At 42.6% G+C, this 14,380-nt stretch overlaps 1 protein-coding gene across 4 annotated transcripts in view; it reads right to left on the bottom strand.

Moving 5' to 3' along the window:
- Positions 1-14,380, bottom strand: part of MIPOL1 (mirror-image polydactyly 1) — a 495,484-nt gene that overhangs the window by 350,685 nt on the left and 130,419 nt on the right. For 3 of the 4 annotated variants that reach the window (XM_040333088.1, XM_040333091.1, XM_040333089.1), the window contains exon 3: positions 8,096-8,192. The exons of the other annotated variant lie outside the window; for it this stretch is intronic. The gene's annotated coding sequence lies outside the window, so the exon portion shown is untranslated. The remainder of the gene's footprint in view (positions 1-8,095; positions 8,193-14,380) is intronic. 4 annotated transcript variants of the gene reach the window in all.

Genomic DNA, 14,380 nt, shown 5'->3' with positions numbered 1-14,380 from the left:
CTTGTCCGGCGTCCATCTGCGGCCTTGCGCGGGGTCCGTCCAGCCCTGTCGGTGTCCGTTGCATCCATCTGCCGGTCCGTCCAGCCTTGTCGGTGTCCGTCACGTCCGTCTGCCGGGGGTTGCAGCGTTGAATTTGGCGCCTCGGTCGAGCTGTGCAGAGCCAGATTTCTGGTGTGTTCGGCTTCTCTCGGCTCTTCTCGCGTGGCTGCGGGCGGAGCCGAGCGTAGCCTAGCTGAGTGCGCAGGACACTCGGCTCGGGCTTTGTTGGCGGCGCTCAGAAGACAGCGAGGATCGGCTGTCTCTGAGGAGGATCAGCGTATATCGCGCACCCACAATTTTCCCCTGATTTTAAGAGGAAAAAAGTGTGCGGTATACGCCGATAAATACGGTACATTTTTGGATGTAACATGACAAAATGTGGAAAATTTCAAGGGGTATGAATACTTTTTCAAGGCACCGTATGCAAGATATCAGCCTGATTATTTAATGAAGAGTATAGTACAGTACAGGAAGCCAAATCAACCACTCAAATTGATATTTTCATGATTTTACTCCTGTAAAAGGGAAATGTGATTAATTGTCAAGGGTTACCGTGCTTCACATTGAAGTTTAACTATTTCCTGTCTAGCTGAATAAGCCTTTGTGTGGGAACTTGGCTCTGTATAACTAGCTAACTCTAGACAAAGATGAGCTGCTGCTAGTTATGGCATATAGGTATATTATGATGAAGTACATTTAACAGCCACAGACGTGACATAAAGCTTGACTCTCATTATAATCCTAAAGCACACAGTACAGACATTTACAGTCATTCCCTCCTTTATTCTTTCTCGTTTAATGTGGATCAACTCTTACTTCCCAGTGTTGCATAACACTGTCTTTCTCAAATGTGAGATGAAAACCTATATGTTATCACAAGCGTTCCTTTGCTTTTATTTTATGACATCAAGTTTAGTATTCCCCCGGGAAACAGTCAGATTCCATCATTTTTTTAAGACTCTAAGCAGTTTCAAACAATTCTTCAGTTATCTCTGAAGCAAGGTACATAAAGATGTGGATGAGCGAGTGGAGGAACTTGACTGGCCTGCACAGAATCCTGACATCAACCTGATAGAACACCTTTGGGATAAATTAGAGGAGAGACTGTGAGCCACGCTTTCCCATTCCCATCAGTGCCTGACCTCACAAATGCGTTTCTGGAAGAATGGTTTAACATTCCCATAGACACACTCCTAAACCTTGTGCACAGCCTTCCCAGAAGAGTTGAAGCTGTTATAGCTGTAAAAGGGTGGGCCAACTCAATATTGAACCCTGTGGACTAAGACTGGGATGCCATTAAAGTTCATGTATGTGTAAAAGGCAGGTGTCCGATACTTTTGGTAATATATTGTACATTCTAGGCCCCTTTCACACGTGTGGATCCCGGGAGGACCCGTTTTTGGACATCCGCTTGCTCAGCGGGGATCGCTCCGTCGCTCCCCGCTGAGCCGGTGGATGACTAATCCATCTCTGCACACTGTGAAAAATATGATGCATGTCCCCCATTGTGTCTGAAAGGAGCCAAGTATGTCTGCATATGTCTTATTAGCTAACTTATAGTTCTCTGGGAATCCTCTCATATGCATTCTATATGTATTTGCAAAACAAATCTTGCATTCATATAGTAAAATACAGATATAAAACATTAGTCTAAAAACATATAAACTTAAAACACTAAAACAATTATTCTCTATGGTTTCCCTTTAAGGGATTTTGGTAAAGCTCTGCTTTGCAAAAACTGATGCCGCGGACACACGATCATTTTTCGGGTTGTCGTTTGTCATTTAATATGATCGTGTGTGGGCTTCAGAGCATTTTTCCGGTTCTGAAAAACGGGCAAATTTTTTTTCGAACATGCTCTATATTTTCACTAAGTTTTATACATTGTTGTTTTTCGGGTTGTAAAAAATGATCGTGCGTGGGCTTTAACGACGTGAAAAACCTGCGCATGCTCAGAAGCAAGTTTTGAGACGGGAGCGCTCGTTCTGGTAAAACTACCGTTCATAATGGAGTAAGCACATTCATCACGCTGTAACAGAAAGAAAAGGGTGAATCGTCTTTTACTAACACAAAATCAGCTAAAGCAGCCCAAAGGGTGGCGCCATCCGCATGGAACTTCCCCTTTATAGTGCCGTTGTACGTCACCGCGCTTTGCTAGAGCATTTTTTTTTTAACAAGCGTGTGTGGGCAACGCCGCTTTAATGATGAAGTTGAAAAAAAACGTTTTTTTTCTAGAGCCTGAAGAACAACCCGGAAAATGATCATGTGTACACACAGCATGACTCTCAGGCCCCCACATTACTGACAAAAGTGACAAAGGTGGACTGAAGTACTGACCACTTAGACTGTGATCCCTGTGGGAGCATCTTAAAGTTTAATTTATTGTTTTGACCGTAGTGAAACTTTACTGTAGGAGAGTAAATACAGGCAGTTAAAAATGCATGCTTATTACAGCCACTGTGGAACCTAAGGGGTTAATTCTCTGCATTCTGTAAAATTACTGTTTGATCTTGTCTTCTTTGATCCTCCCCTCCTTCCATTGTCCCCAATCCATCTGCTGATAATACAGACCCCTACGAGGCACTCTGCACATGCTCAGTTTGCTGTGAATTGCTAGAGCATTTATTTTCTTGGGAGGGTGCATGTGATCGGCACAGGGCCAATCAGCATGGTCAGGACAGAGAGTCGGGGGTTCTATTGTCTTATGGGACAGTCAGAGGTGAATGAAAACTCCTCCTACAAGATTTAACCAAACACTGATAGAAGTCACAAGACTGCTATATACTACTGATGAGAAAGGGCATTTAGCTGTTTATATTTACTAAAATAATTGCATTTCCATATACTGTGTACTGTGGGAGACCAGATATAGTGCATGCAGGCTCCTGGGTTTGGGAACACTTCAACTTAAAGGTTTAAAAGCATTTCCAGGGACAATGTCATAATGAATTAGCATGTTTCTTTGGGTGTCTAAATACACAAGGTTACAGAAAGGAGATCCTGTGAACTAGGAACTGTTACTTGCTGGATATAAGGTACAATACAACTTTATAGTAAGAAAGTAAAATGAATTACTACAGTGGCAGGCAATGCATTCACTCGGAAGTACACTGCAACGCACATTCCGTGTATTCAACTAAGCCGTGTTAGAACAAAGAACAGTCTTGCCCACTTATTTGTGTCAGCTCATTCAAAATGATGCAATGTATTCTAAAGTCTAAACACAAAAAGAAATAGTTTTCTATAGAACATTTGCATATTTTATGTTTTTGGCCACAATATCAGATTCAGCCAGCAGGTGGCAATGTAGATGAAATCTGAAAATCATACCTTTCAACGGAGATAAAACATGGGAGCTGTATAAGAAGTGGACTGTATATGAAGTGGATTGTATAAGAAGTGGATTGTAAAAGAAGTGGATTGTAAAAGAAGTGGATTGTAAAAGAAGTGGATTGTAAAAGAAGTGGATTGTAAAAGAAGTGGATTGTAAAAGAAGTGGATTGTAAAAGAAGTGGATTGTATAAGAAGTGGATTGTATAAGAAGTGGATTGTATAAGAAGTGGACTGCATAAGAAGTGGACTGTATAAGAAGTGGATTGTATAAGAAGTGGACTGTATAAGAAGTGGATTGTATAAGAAGTGGACTGTATAAGAAGTGGATTGTATAAGAAGTGGACTGTATAAGAAGTGGATTGTATAAGAAGTGGACTGTATAAGAAGTGGATTGTATAAGAAGTGGACTGTATAAGAAGTGGACTGTATAAGAAGTGGACTGTATAAGAAGTGGATTGTATAAGAAGTGGATTGTATAAGAAGTGGACTGCATAAGAAGTGGACTGTATAAGAAGTGGACTGTATAAGAAGTGGATTGTATAAGAAGTGGATTGTATAAGAAGTGGACTGCATAAGAAGTGGATTGTATAAGAAGTGGACTGCTATATGTAATATGGAGGTTCCTGCTTGTTCAAAGTGACATGAAATATGACAGTTAGGCCCCATACACACCATAGAATCTATCCGCAGATAAATCCCATCAAATGGGTTTCTGCGGATAGTTCCTATGGTGTGTACACGCCAACGGATATTTATCCGCAGAGAAATCTCCCCTGGGATGGATTTCCAGCAGATGGATATTTGCTGACATGCTCAACAAATCCATCTGCTGGAATCCATTCCAACGGATGGATCCGCTCGTCTGTACAGACTTACCGGATCCATCCGTCTAAAGGGATTCCCCGCACGCGTCGTAATGATTTGACGCATGCGTGGAATTCCTTATATGACAGCGTCGCGCCCGTCGCCGCGTCATAATAGCGGCGACGGCGCGACACGTCATCGGCAGAGGATTTCAGCGCGGATTTCAATGCGATGGTGTGTACACGCCATCGCATAGAAATCCTCTGAAATCCTCGAGAGGATTTATCCGCGGATACGGTCCGCTGGACCGTATCTGCGGATAAATCCTCTCGTGTGTATGGGGCCTTAGGGGCAGATCCACATACAAAGACTGCGCCCGGCGCAGATGTGAGATACGCTATGCCGCTGTAACTTACCTGGCTTTGGTTTGAATCCTCAACGAATTTGCGCCGTAAGTTACGGCGGCGTAGTGTATCTCTTGCGGCGGAATTCAAATTGGGCGGGTAGGGGGTGTGTTTCATTTAAATGAAGCGTGTCCCCGCGCCAAACGAACTGCGCATGCGCCGTCCGTAAAAACTCCCAGGGTGCATTGCTCCAAATGACGTCGCAAGGACGTCATTGTTTTCAACGTGAACGTAAATGGCGTCCAGCCCCATTCACGGACGACTTACGCAAACGACGTAAAATTTTCTAAATTAGACGCGGGAATGACGACCATACTTAACATTGAGTACGCCACCATATAGCAGCTTTAATTATACGCCGGAAAAAGCCGAACGTAAAAAAATGCGACGGCCGGTCGTACGTTCGTGGATCGTCGGAAATAGCTAATTTGCATACTCAACGCGGATTACGACGTGAACGCCACCTAGCGGACGCCGAAAAATTGCATCTAAGATCCGACGGCATACGAAGACGTACGCCTGTCGGATCTAACACAGATGCCGTCGTATCTTGTTTTGTGGATACCAAAACAAAGATACGATGCGCAAAATTCGAAATTACGCAGCGTATCAAGAAATACGCTGCATAATTTCTTTGAGGATCTGCCCCTTAGACTTTAACATGCTCAAAGAGCAATAAACCATAGAAAATGGATTTTAACAGTAAAAAGTATGTGGGTGTGAGAGATTAATGCCGTTTTCACATAGCAAATGACCTTAATTAATAAGCCCATAAATGCCGATGTTCTGGGAAATAGATCAAGTTCTGTTAAAAGAACTCCAGGCTACATTTCCTTTTAATTGAAAAGTATATACAGTGAACAATGTCTGATGCTTGTAGATGTGATAGGTGCGATTAGGTGTAATCCTTCTGCTTCTTAATATTACATTTCCTTTGTCCTTTCCTCACCATCTAAAATTTCAAGAATTAGAGTGAGGCTGCTTGTACCCAGTATGGAAGAATGGGAAAAGCAGGGGCCATCAACATAAAAATATGGGGCCAGATTCACAAAAGGGATACGACGGTGTATCTCCTGATACGCCGTCGTATCTCTGTTTCTATCTATGCGACTGATTCATAGAATCAGTTACGCATAGATATCCCTAAGATCCGACAGGTGTAATAGTTTTACACTGTCGGATCTTAGGATGCAGTACCGCGGCCACCGCTGGGGGGAGTTCGCGTCGTAAACCAGCGTCGGGTATGCAAATTAGGAGTTACGGCGGATCCACAACGGATTTTCGCGTTCGCTACGTCGCCGCTAGTCTAGTTTCCCGTCCCAAAGTTAGTTGTCGTTTTAGGTGCCCTACCTATAGTCAGCAAACGTATTGCGGTCTAAAGTATGGCCGTTGTTCCTGCGTCGAAATTTAAAAATGAACGTCGTTTGCGTAAGCTGTCCGGGAATACGGAATTACGCTACGCGTGTCGCCGTTCGAAAAAATGACGTCACGGCGCGCAAAGCATGATGGGAATTGCGCAACTGAGCATGCGCAGTAGGTCCGGCGTGGGAGCGCGCCTAGTTTAAATGGCACACGCCCATTTGAATTGGCCCGCCTTGCGCCGGAGGCCGCCGGCGTAGTTTTAATCGCAAGTGCTCTGTGAATCAGGCACTTGCGATGAAAACTTGCGGCGGTGTAACGTATCTACGATACATTACGCCGCCGCTCCCCTACGTGAATCTGGCCCTTAGTTATTTCTGATTGTAGCAGATTTTATGTTTTGGGTGGCAGAGCTGAAATTCCTGGAGAAATAATTCATAGTCTTAGAAAATAGGAGTCCTGCACTACAGGGTTAAAGGGCTTGTAAAGGTACAATCAGGAGCATCAGGTTTTTGTAGGCTGTATGTAGTGTTGGCTACATGCTGCTGAACATCTCATCCACAGGCAGCGAGTGGTTATTGGTAAATGGTTACAAGTAATGTCCTTTCTGCAGCACAGTGCATGAACGCACCTTAGTTTTTGCAAGCAGCTGAAATAAGATCAGCTTAAACGTTTTACTAAGTCCTTTCACTGGAAATCTGTAACCTTTTTGCTGCAGTTAACCTAATGATATGCTATCAGCTATTCCTTACAAGTGTATTTAGTAATGCCGTGGCACATATCCAAGGACACATTCTCAGACAGACATCAACCACTGCAAGTACTCTCAGTATCACCCCCACCAGCAACCGAAAGTCACCTACAGGCCCAGCAGAATCCAGAATTAAGAAGATGCCCTTCTAAGAAACATGCCGATCTTCTGCTCAAAGCCCATTCCAGTGTAGTAAACACACTGACCCTTGGTTTACGCTTCTGCCTTTTTTTGTGTGCGTTTTGCAGAATTTTACTACAGCCCATTTCCGTTTTCTAAGGATCTAGTTCACATCTGTGTATTTTGAGCTAGTGCAGTTTTTGGAAAGGGTCAGGGACTTTTGTTTTTCCACAGAAGATTGCGTTTTGCGTGTAATAGACTTCAATGGACCTGCACCAAAACACAAGTGTTGCGTTTTTAATGTGTTTTTTTTTGGGCCGACAGAAAAAAGTATGACAGTTCTGTTCATGTAGAGTGACTTTGATACAACTTTACACTCTCTGGCACTCAAGTAGCATCAAAATGGCACAGGAACCTTTATGTGTCCAAAGTTGCATGTTAGGGTTAAGAGTTGGGGTTACATTTCTGGGTTTAGGGTTAAATCTTAGGGTTAAGATTAGAGGCTATGGTTAAAGGGATTGCAAAGGTTCATGTTTTTTAGGATGCATCAAGGTGAAAAAACATATGACGATTACTGGCCCCCCACCCCCCCGTTTTACTCACCTGAGCCCTGGAAAGTCCAGCGTAGAGAACGCGCTCTTCCTTTTGCTTCTGGGCTCTTCATTGGATAGATTAATAGACGTGCAGCCATTGGCTTGCACTGCTGTCAATCAAATCCAATGCTGCAGGCACCAGGGGGAGGGCCGAGTCCTGCACTCGGCGGCTATGGACGCTGAATGCAGGACCCTTGCGTGCCCGCAAGGTAACCCCCATGACTACTAATGTAAGAGGACACATTTACATATAGCACCGGTGTAAGGGGGGCACGTCTACACGACCACCAATGTAAAGGGACACTTCTACACCAAAGTAAGGAGGCACTTTATCACAGAACATTAGTGTAACTAAAATCATTTTTATTGAGGGGTTCTCTGAGATCAGAAGTTTATTTCAAGGGTTTTTCCAAAGTCCAGAAAGACTAATAAAGTTGGGGTATTGAAACCAATATACTCTAGGTAACTTATCAGATACATTTTTTTGCCGCAGTTGTTCACAAAGAATACTGACTGCTCTGCTTGACATATAGTTGGCTAGTAATATTACATATATGTATTTACGTAATATGATTATGAACATAGGAGAAAAAGTAAGTACAGTTTGAATATCCAATTTCTAGGATAAGTTCAGCATACATTTCTTCAGAAAATAATATCAGTAAAACATAAACCAAGAATAGGGTGCTCACTTGTAGAGGTAGCAATGTCTTACTGCGCCATCTAAAGGTGACTTCAGAAGTACAGTCTGACAAGAGTTCCTACTTCCTTCCTCCAGTTTCAAGTGGCCTAGTAGAGATGATCAGAGTTTTAATTTATCAGACATTTAGACACAAATTGTGAATTTCAATAACATTTTGATAAAATTAAATGATTTTGGTGTTTTTTGGGCTTAAAACGGCTTAGGCGATAATTTTTTTTTTTCCGAAGACCAAGATCACACATGCTCCAAAACGAAAAGAATACATTACAATACAACACAACACATTACATCACTTCTGAAGTTTTATTCTGTCTTACAAGAAGCTTTACTAACCCTTCATTTTTTTTTATGAGACTAGCGAGCAAATAAAAAAACGTCCGATATTCTCATCATGAGTACTAGGCTTAACCATTTGTCGACCGCTGCACGCCGATATACAGCAGCACAATGGCAGCAGTGGGCAAATGGGCATACCTGTATGTTCCCTTTAAATCACGGCATTGTGGGCATGCGCGCCCGCTGCGTGCTCTGTGAGCGTGCATGCATGTTCCGCGGACTCTATGTCTGCCGGGGGCCCGCGATCGCGTCACAGAGTGGCAAAACGGGAAGATGCCTATGAAAACAAGGCATCTCCCTGTTCTGCCTAGCAACATGACAGGGATCTGTTTCTCCCTGTCATTGGGAGCAGTGATCTCTGTCATGTTGTAGTGAGCCCATCTCCCCTACAGTTAGAATCACTCCTTAGGACACACTTAACCCCTTGATCACCCCCTAGTGTTTAACCCCTTCCCTGCCAGTGTCATTTACACAGTAATTAGTGCATTTTTATAGCACTGATCGCTGTATAAATGACAATGGTCGCAAAATAGCATCAAACGTGTGCGATGTGTCCGCCTTAATGTCGCAGTCTCGATAAAAATCACTATTAGTATTTCTGTGCTCCTGCCAGAAATGGAAAGAGGGAGCACATCCAAAATAAAGAAAAGCTTGATAGGGATAGAGCTGGGGAGCCTCAGTGTTGACCCCTAATATTTTTATAACTACTCTCCATACGCACACATGACAATAAGGGGGAACAATTACTGGTATATTCATTATGCTATGCAGAAACAAAGACTCTCTGAAGATGCAAAATCTTCAACCGAGTCCTAAGCAGGCAACCTGCACAGATCTACGGTACAAGATAACCTATCTGCAGCTTTTTTTGGCCCTTATCTTCCACCAACCACACCCTTTATTATTGAGTCATGGCTACATATTGCTATTTGCTTCAGTACTAAGCCACTTTGTAACGCATACTGGCCAGCTTCCCAGTCCCAGACGATGACCGGATTCTTCAGGACAAATAATTTTCAGTAACAGTGTTTTGGTCCCTGACCACAAAGTATTTTACTAAACAAAATTTCATACAAGCAATGCTGCTATATTCACATACATTTCCAATATGCTTATGTACTGTACAATAAGCTACAGAACAACATTTACAAGATAAAATAAAATAGAGGATATTAAATTGTATACAAGCTGCACTGGCAGTGACATGATTAAATTGCAGACAGTTCCACTTCCACAATAATGAAGATGTATTGTTATTAGTACCCCTTTCACACCAGGGTTGTCTGTCAAACATCCTTTACCTATGTAAACCTTTGCAGGCACATGAAAGGTGCAATTCTAAAGAGGAAACATGTTGGATGAAATAGGGAATTATCTGATTCATTAGGGGAATCCTAAACACCAGCTTATATGTAAACACTATACAAAGCTTTCACACTGGCTGCATAGACACATTCTGAAGGGAGGTTTCTCTCCTTCATTAATTAGCCATGGCTATAAATTGCCTACATCACTCTATGAAAATAAGTGGCTGGTATTAAGTGGTTAATTATACAGGAAACAATAAAGGTGGTTTTCAGAAGTTGAATTTAGGTGTAATTTAGGCCACAATTGCACAGGATTAAGGGAGGAGTGACGTGCTGACGTCACCTCCGTCACACAGGTCCCAGAGTGACAGGCTGCAGTTTTGAGACGGATGACATGTTTTATTGCTGAAATTTATCGACATACCTGTAAGTGTACTACAACTTTTTTTTATAATAAAACACCCAAACATTTTATGCTATGGAAGCTTTTATTTCTTCTTGGGGATCCTGTGCAATTGTGCCCTTTGTGAGGAATGGAAGTTTGTGAATACCCTGTTGCTGTGTCCTTCAAAGGCCCTGGCTGTGTACTAAGCCAAAAGTGCTTGTGATCTCCCGTAACATGAGATCATAGGGAGTCGGTAAGCGGCAGTGAAAATTAGAGCTGGAAATTATTCCTTTACACATAACGTGTGCTTGGGTGTACTGATATACATGCCATGTTGATGTCACTTTATTAGATGGAAGAAATTATATTATGCTTAGTAATATGTTAAAGAGCATCCGCTCAATATCAGTCCGCAAAACTGTGATTAAACTGCATACCAGGTGGTATATGACACCAACTAAGCTTCATTTTATCTATCCCTCAGTGTCCCCATCATGTTTTCATGGCCGCCTGGACCATTTATGCATATTTTTTTAAGCTGCAAACACCTTCAACCTCTATGGCAATGCACTTCCACAAAATCGACCCTAATCACAAATAGTTCTATTACTCTAACAATGCAAATGTGTCTTTATTTCACTCCAATACCTGACATTTCCACTCCGTGTGAAAGATGCTACATACTCTTTTTGTTGTCATTCATTGTGTAACAGCATATAATTGGTGTTCCTACTCTGCCCCCTGGTCGCATATGTTAGCCAGAATGGAGATGATCAAACTCAGAACATATACACCATACCCTATATCAGTGTTTCTCAACCTCTTTTTCAGTTGAGGGACCCTTTAAAATTATAGACAATTTCAAGGTACCCTTTAAAATTATGGACAGTCTCGAGATACCTCATTCTAAAATGTAAAAAACGATTCCAAAAGCTTTGTAAAATGCAGCAATGGCTACACGAAAGGACACTTAACAGAGGTGATTTTTTTCTTCCAAAGCAAAATACACTTTTGCACACTGGTACTGACTAGTATTCCAAGGTTTCTCTTTGCCCCCAATTTCTTTCCATCAGTTAACTAATATCATCCCAGTGCTGAGGGAAAGGGGCACATAAGGCCTCGTACACACCAGCGGATCTGTCCGATGAAAACAGTCCGTGGACCGTTTTCATCGGACATGTCCGCTGCCGGATTTTGGTCTGATGGCTGTACACACCATCAGACCAAAATCCCCGCGTAAAACAAATGCGGTGACATGTCGCGACATGGCCGCGACGATGACGCGGCGACGTGCGCGACCCTGGAAGGTCAATGCTTCCACGCATGCGTCAAATCACTTCGACGCATGCGAGGGCTTTCGGCCGAGCGGACATCTACGGTGAGTCTGTACAGACGCCCAAACATATCCGACAGACATGCTTCCAGCGGACATGTTTCTTAGCATGCTAAGAAACATTTGTCCGCTGGAAACCTGTCCGATCCGCCGGACATTTGTCCGGTTGGCCGTACACACGACCGAACATGTCTGCTGAAACTGGTCCGCGGACTAGTTTCAGCAGACATGTTCGGTCGTGTGTACAGGGCCTAAGGGTCAAACAAGGATGCTATGAAGGCAACAGACATCCTCCTTATTAACCAAATGTCATTGGTTGTTAGGATGCCAGTGTCTAGAAAGGCTTTGTGTAACTAAAAAGGTAAAAGGCTCCACCTGCTGGCTTGTATACAATTTTTGATACATTGTTTTGACATTTTGTCAAGGCACCCTGGTTGAAAAAGGCTTCCCTATATGACACTATGCATATCTTTAACACAAAATTGGATAACTGGGACAATCTCTTTTTGTAATATATGTTGTCCTCCCCCCCCTTTTTTTTTTTTGTCCGGCGTATGTATTGAGTGATGTTATACCTGATATTGATGCTTTAGCTTGGTCTTTATCCGAGTACGATGATTTGGGTCATTCCCCAATGTCCTACCTTATTATCAGCAACTATTAAGCTAAGTGTATCCAGTTTTCATATGTATCTTCATGATTTGTATATTCTAGGTTTATAAGCATGATATACTTTACATAATATCTGCTTGGACTGTCACAGCTTCTTTATTGAAACTTGATCTTCCAAATAAAACGTTTGTAAACACGAAAAATTGACTATTTCTATTCACTTGGATGATTCAATTGAGCACTTTTATTAGCATACCTTACATGCATTTATTTATGTGTCATTTAAGTCATTTACATAAGTGGTCCATATTTATGCTTTTTTTTTTTTCATTATCACTATGTATATGCACAGTAATTTATGATTTTTTTGGCGTTGCCTATTTGTATTTTATATTATACAGCAGGGGTTGACAAATTTGCTTGGAATCTAGGAGCCAGCTAAAAAAGTTAGGAGCCAGAAAACGCACCCCGTCCCGACGAGCTTGCGCGCAGAAGCGAACACATACGTGAGCAGTGCCCGCATATGTAAACAGTGTTCAAACGCAATTTTGAAGCGTGACATGTTGGGTATGAATTTACTCGGCGTAACATTATCTTTCATAATATTAAAAAAAATGGGGATAACTTTACTGTTGTCTTATTTTAATTTAAAAAAGTGTAATTTTTTCCCAAAAAAGTGCGCTTGTAAGACCGCTGCGCAAATACGACGTGACAAAGTATTGCAACGATCACCATTTTATTCTCTAGGGTGTTGGGATAAAAAATATATATAATGTTTGGGGGTTCTAATTGGAGGGAAGAAGATGGCAGTGAAAATAGTGAAAAATGACATTAGAATTGCTGTTTAACTTGTAAGGCTTAACTTGTAATACCAACGGCCACCACCAGATGGCGCCAGCTCACATCTGGTGGTAATAACTTGTAATACCAACGGCTCACCACCAGATGGCACCAGCTCACAAAAAAAAAAACCCACCTTCCAAGCCAAGTCGCCAGGACACTATTTCTAGTCGCCATGGCGACCTGGCGCCCGGGATTTGTCGATCCCTGTTATACAGTATATTCTCTCTCCCACCTATCTGTGTTTCTTCCCTGCCTGGGGTATATGGCATTCACCGTATTTCCCACTGTGTAGCACCCTGGGAGATGGCCAATCCGAGATGTTTTAATAATTCTCCAATCTTTTAACATGTGAAGGAGAAAAAGAAGCCCAATAGTGTAATGCTATTAAAAAAATGTATTCCATTAAAAGGATGTGGAAATGTACTCACATTTCATACAATTAATTTGAGCATATAATGCTCACACTAGCGCCGTTAAAGCGGGGTTCCACCCGCGATTAAAAAAAATCAAAATCAAACACTGTAGCTGCTGACTTTTAAAAGGACACTTACCTTTCCTAGGCACCCGCGATGTCGGCCGCCTGAGGCCGATAACTCGATAGTGGCAGGTCCCGGAGCAGCCATCCTCACTAAGACTTCCCTGTCCGTTTCCTACTGCGCATACGCGAGTCTCACAACGCTTTGTGAATGGGCGGCTGCTCTCTAGGATACACACAGTTCCCAGTAGGCAGCGCGCCCCATTCCCCAGAAGACAACGTGAGGAGGACGAGGAAGAAGACCTGCCGCGGACTAGGAAGAGGCAGATTAGGAAGATCAGCATAGCAACCGCAATTTCTGGTAAGTAAAAAGCTGGCGTCTTGTTAGGCTCTGCGGAGGATAAAGGTAGACTGTCTTGAGCAGGGGACGGTGGGGAGAGTTGTGCTGCCCATACACGTGCATGCAGGTGGTGGGGAGAGGAGTAATCCACCCCCCCCCCCCCCCGGTTCCCAACTTGAAAATTTGACATTTTTTTTTTCTATGCTTAGGGCACCCAAATTTTTTCTTCAAACGGCCCTGGGTGGACCTCCACTTTAAAGATCCTGTTTGTAATCTCAACCGGAAGTAATGCAAAGACGTCTCAGCACATTAATTAAGACTTATTGCACAATTGTTTATCTATTTATACTTACTTAAAAGGGTTGTAAAGACAAAAATATTTTCCTCTTAAATTAAAGTCTGACAGTAGCTGATAAAGTAAAAAGTAATGTTTTGCATTATAACTAGTTTGATACCTATTGAAATCGAGCTGTTTTATTCACCTCCAGCACTCCTGAATCATTATTCTCACTGACTTCCTGGTTTGCGGTGCGCATTCATTCTTGCTACCTTACGGCCTAATGGGAACTACAGTTCCCATTAGGCTTAGCCTCCGTGCCTGTGAGGGATAAGAGAGCATATTCACGCAGGGCTGTAGTCATAG

Source organism: Rana temporaria, chromosome 13 (assembly GCF_905171775.1).
Source record: "Rana temporaria chromosome 13, aRanTem1.1, whole genome shotgun sequence".
In the NCBI taxonomy this organism is placed as follows: domain Eukaryota; kingdom Metazoa; phylum Chordata; class Amphibia; order Anura; family Ranidae; genus Rana; species Rana temporaria.
This window is presented reverse-complemented; position numbering and strand designations above follow the sequence as displayed.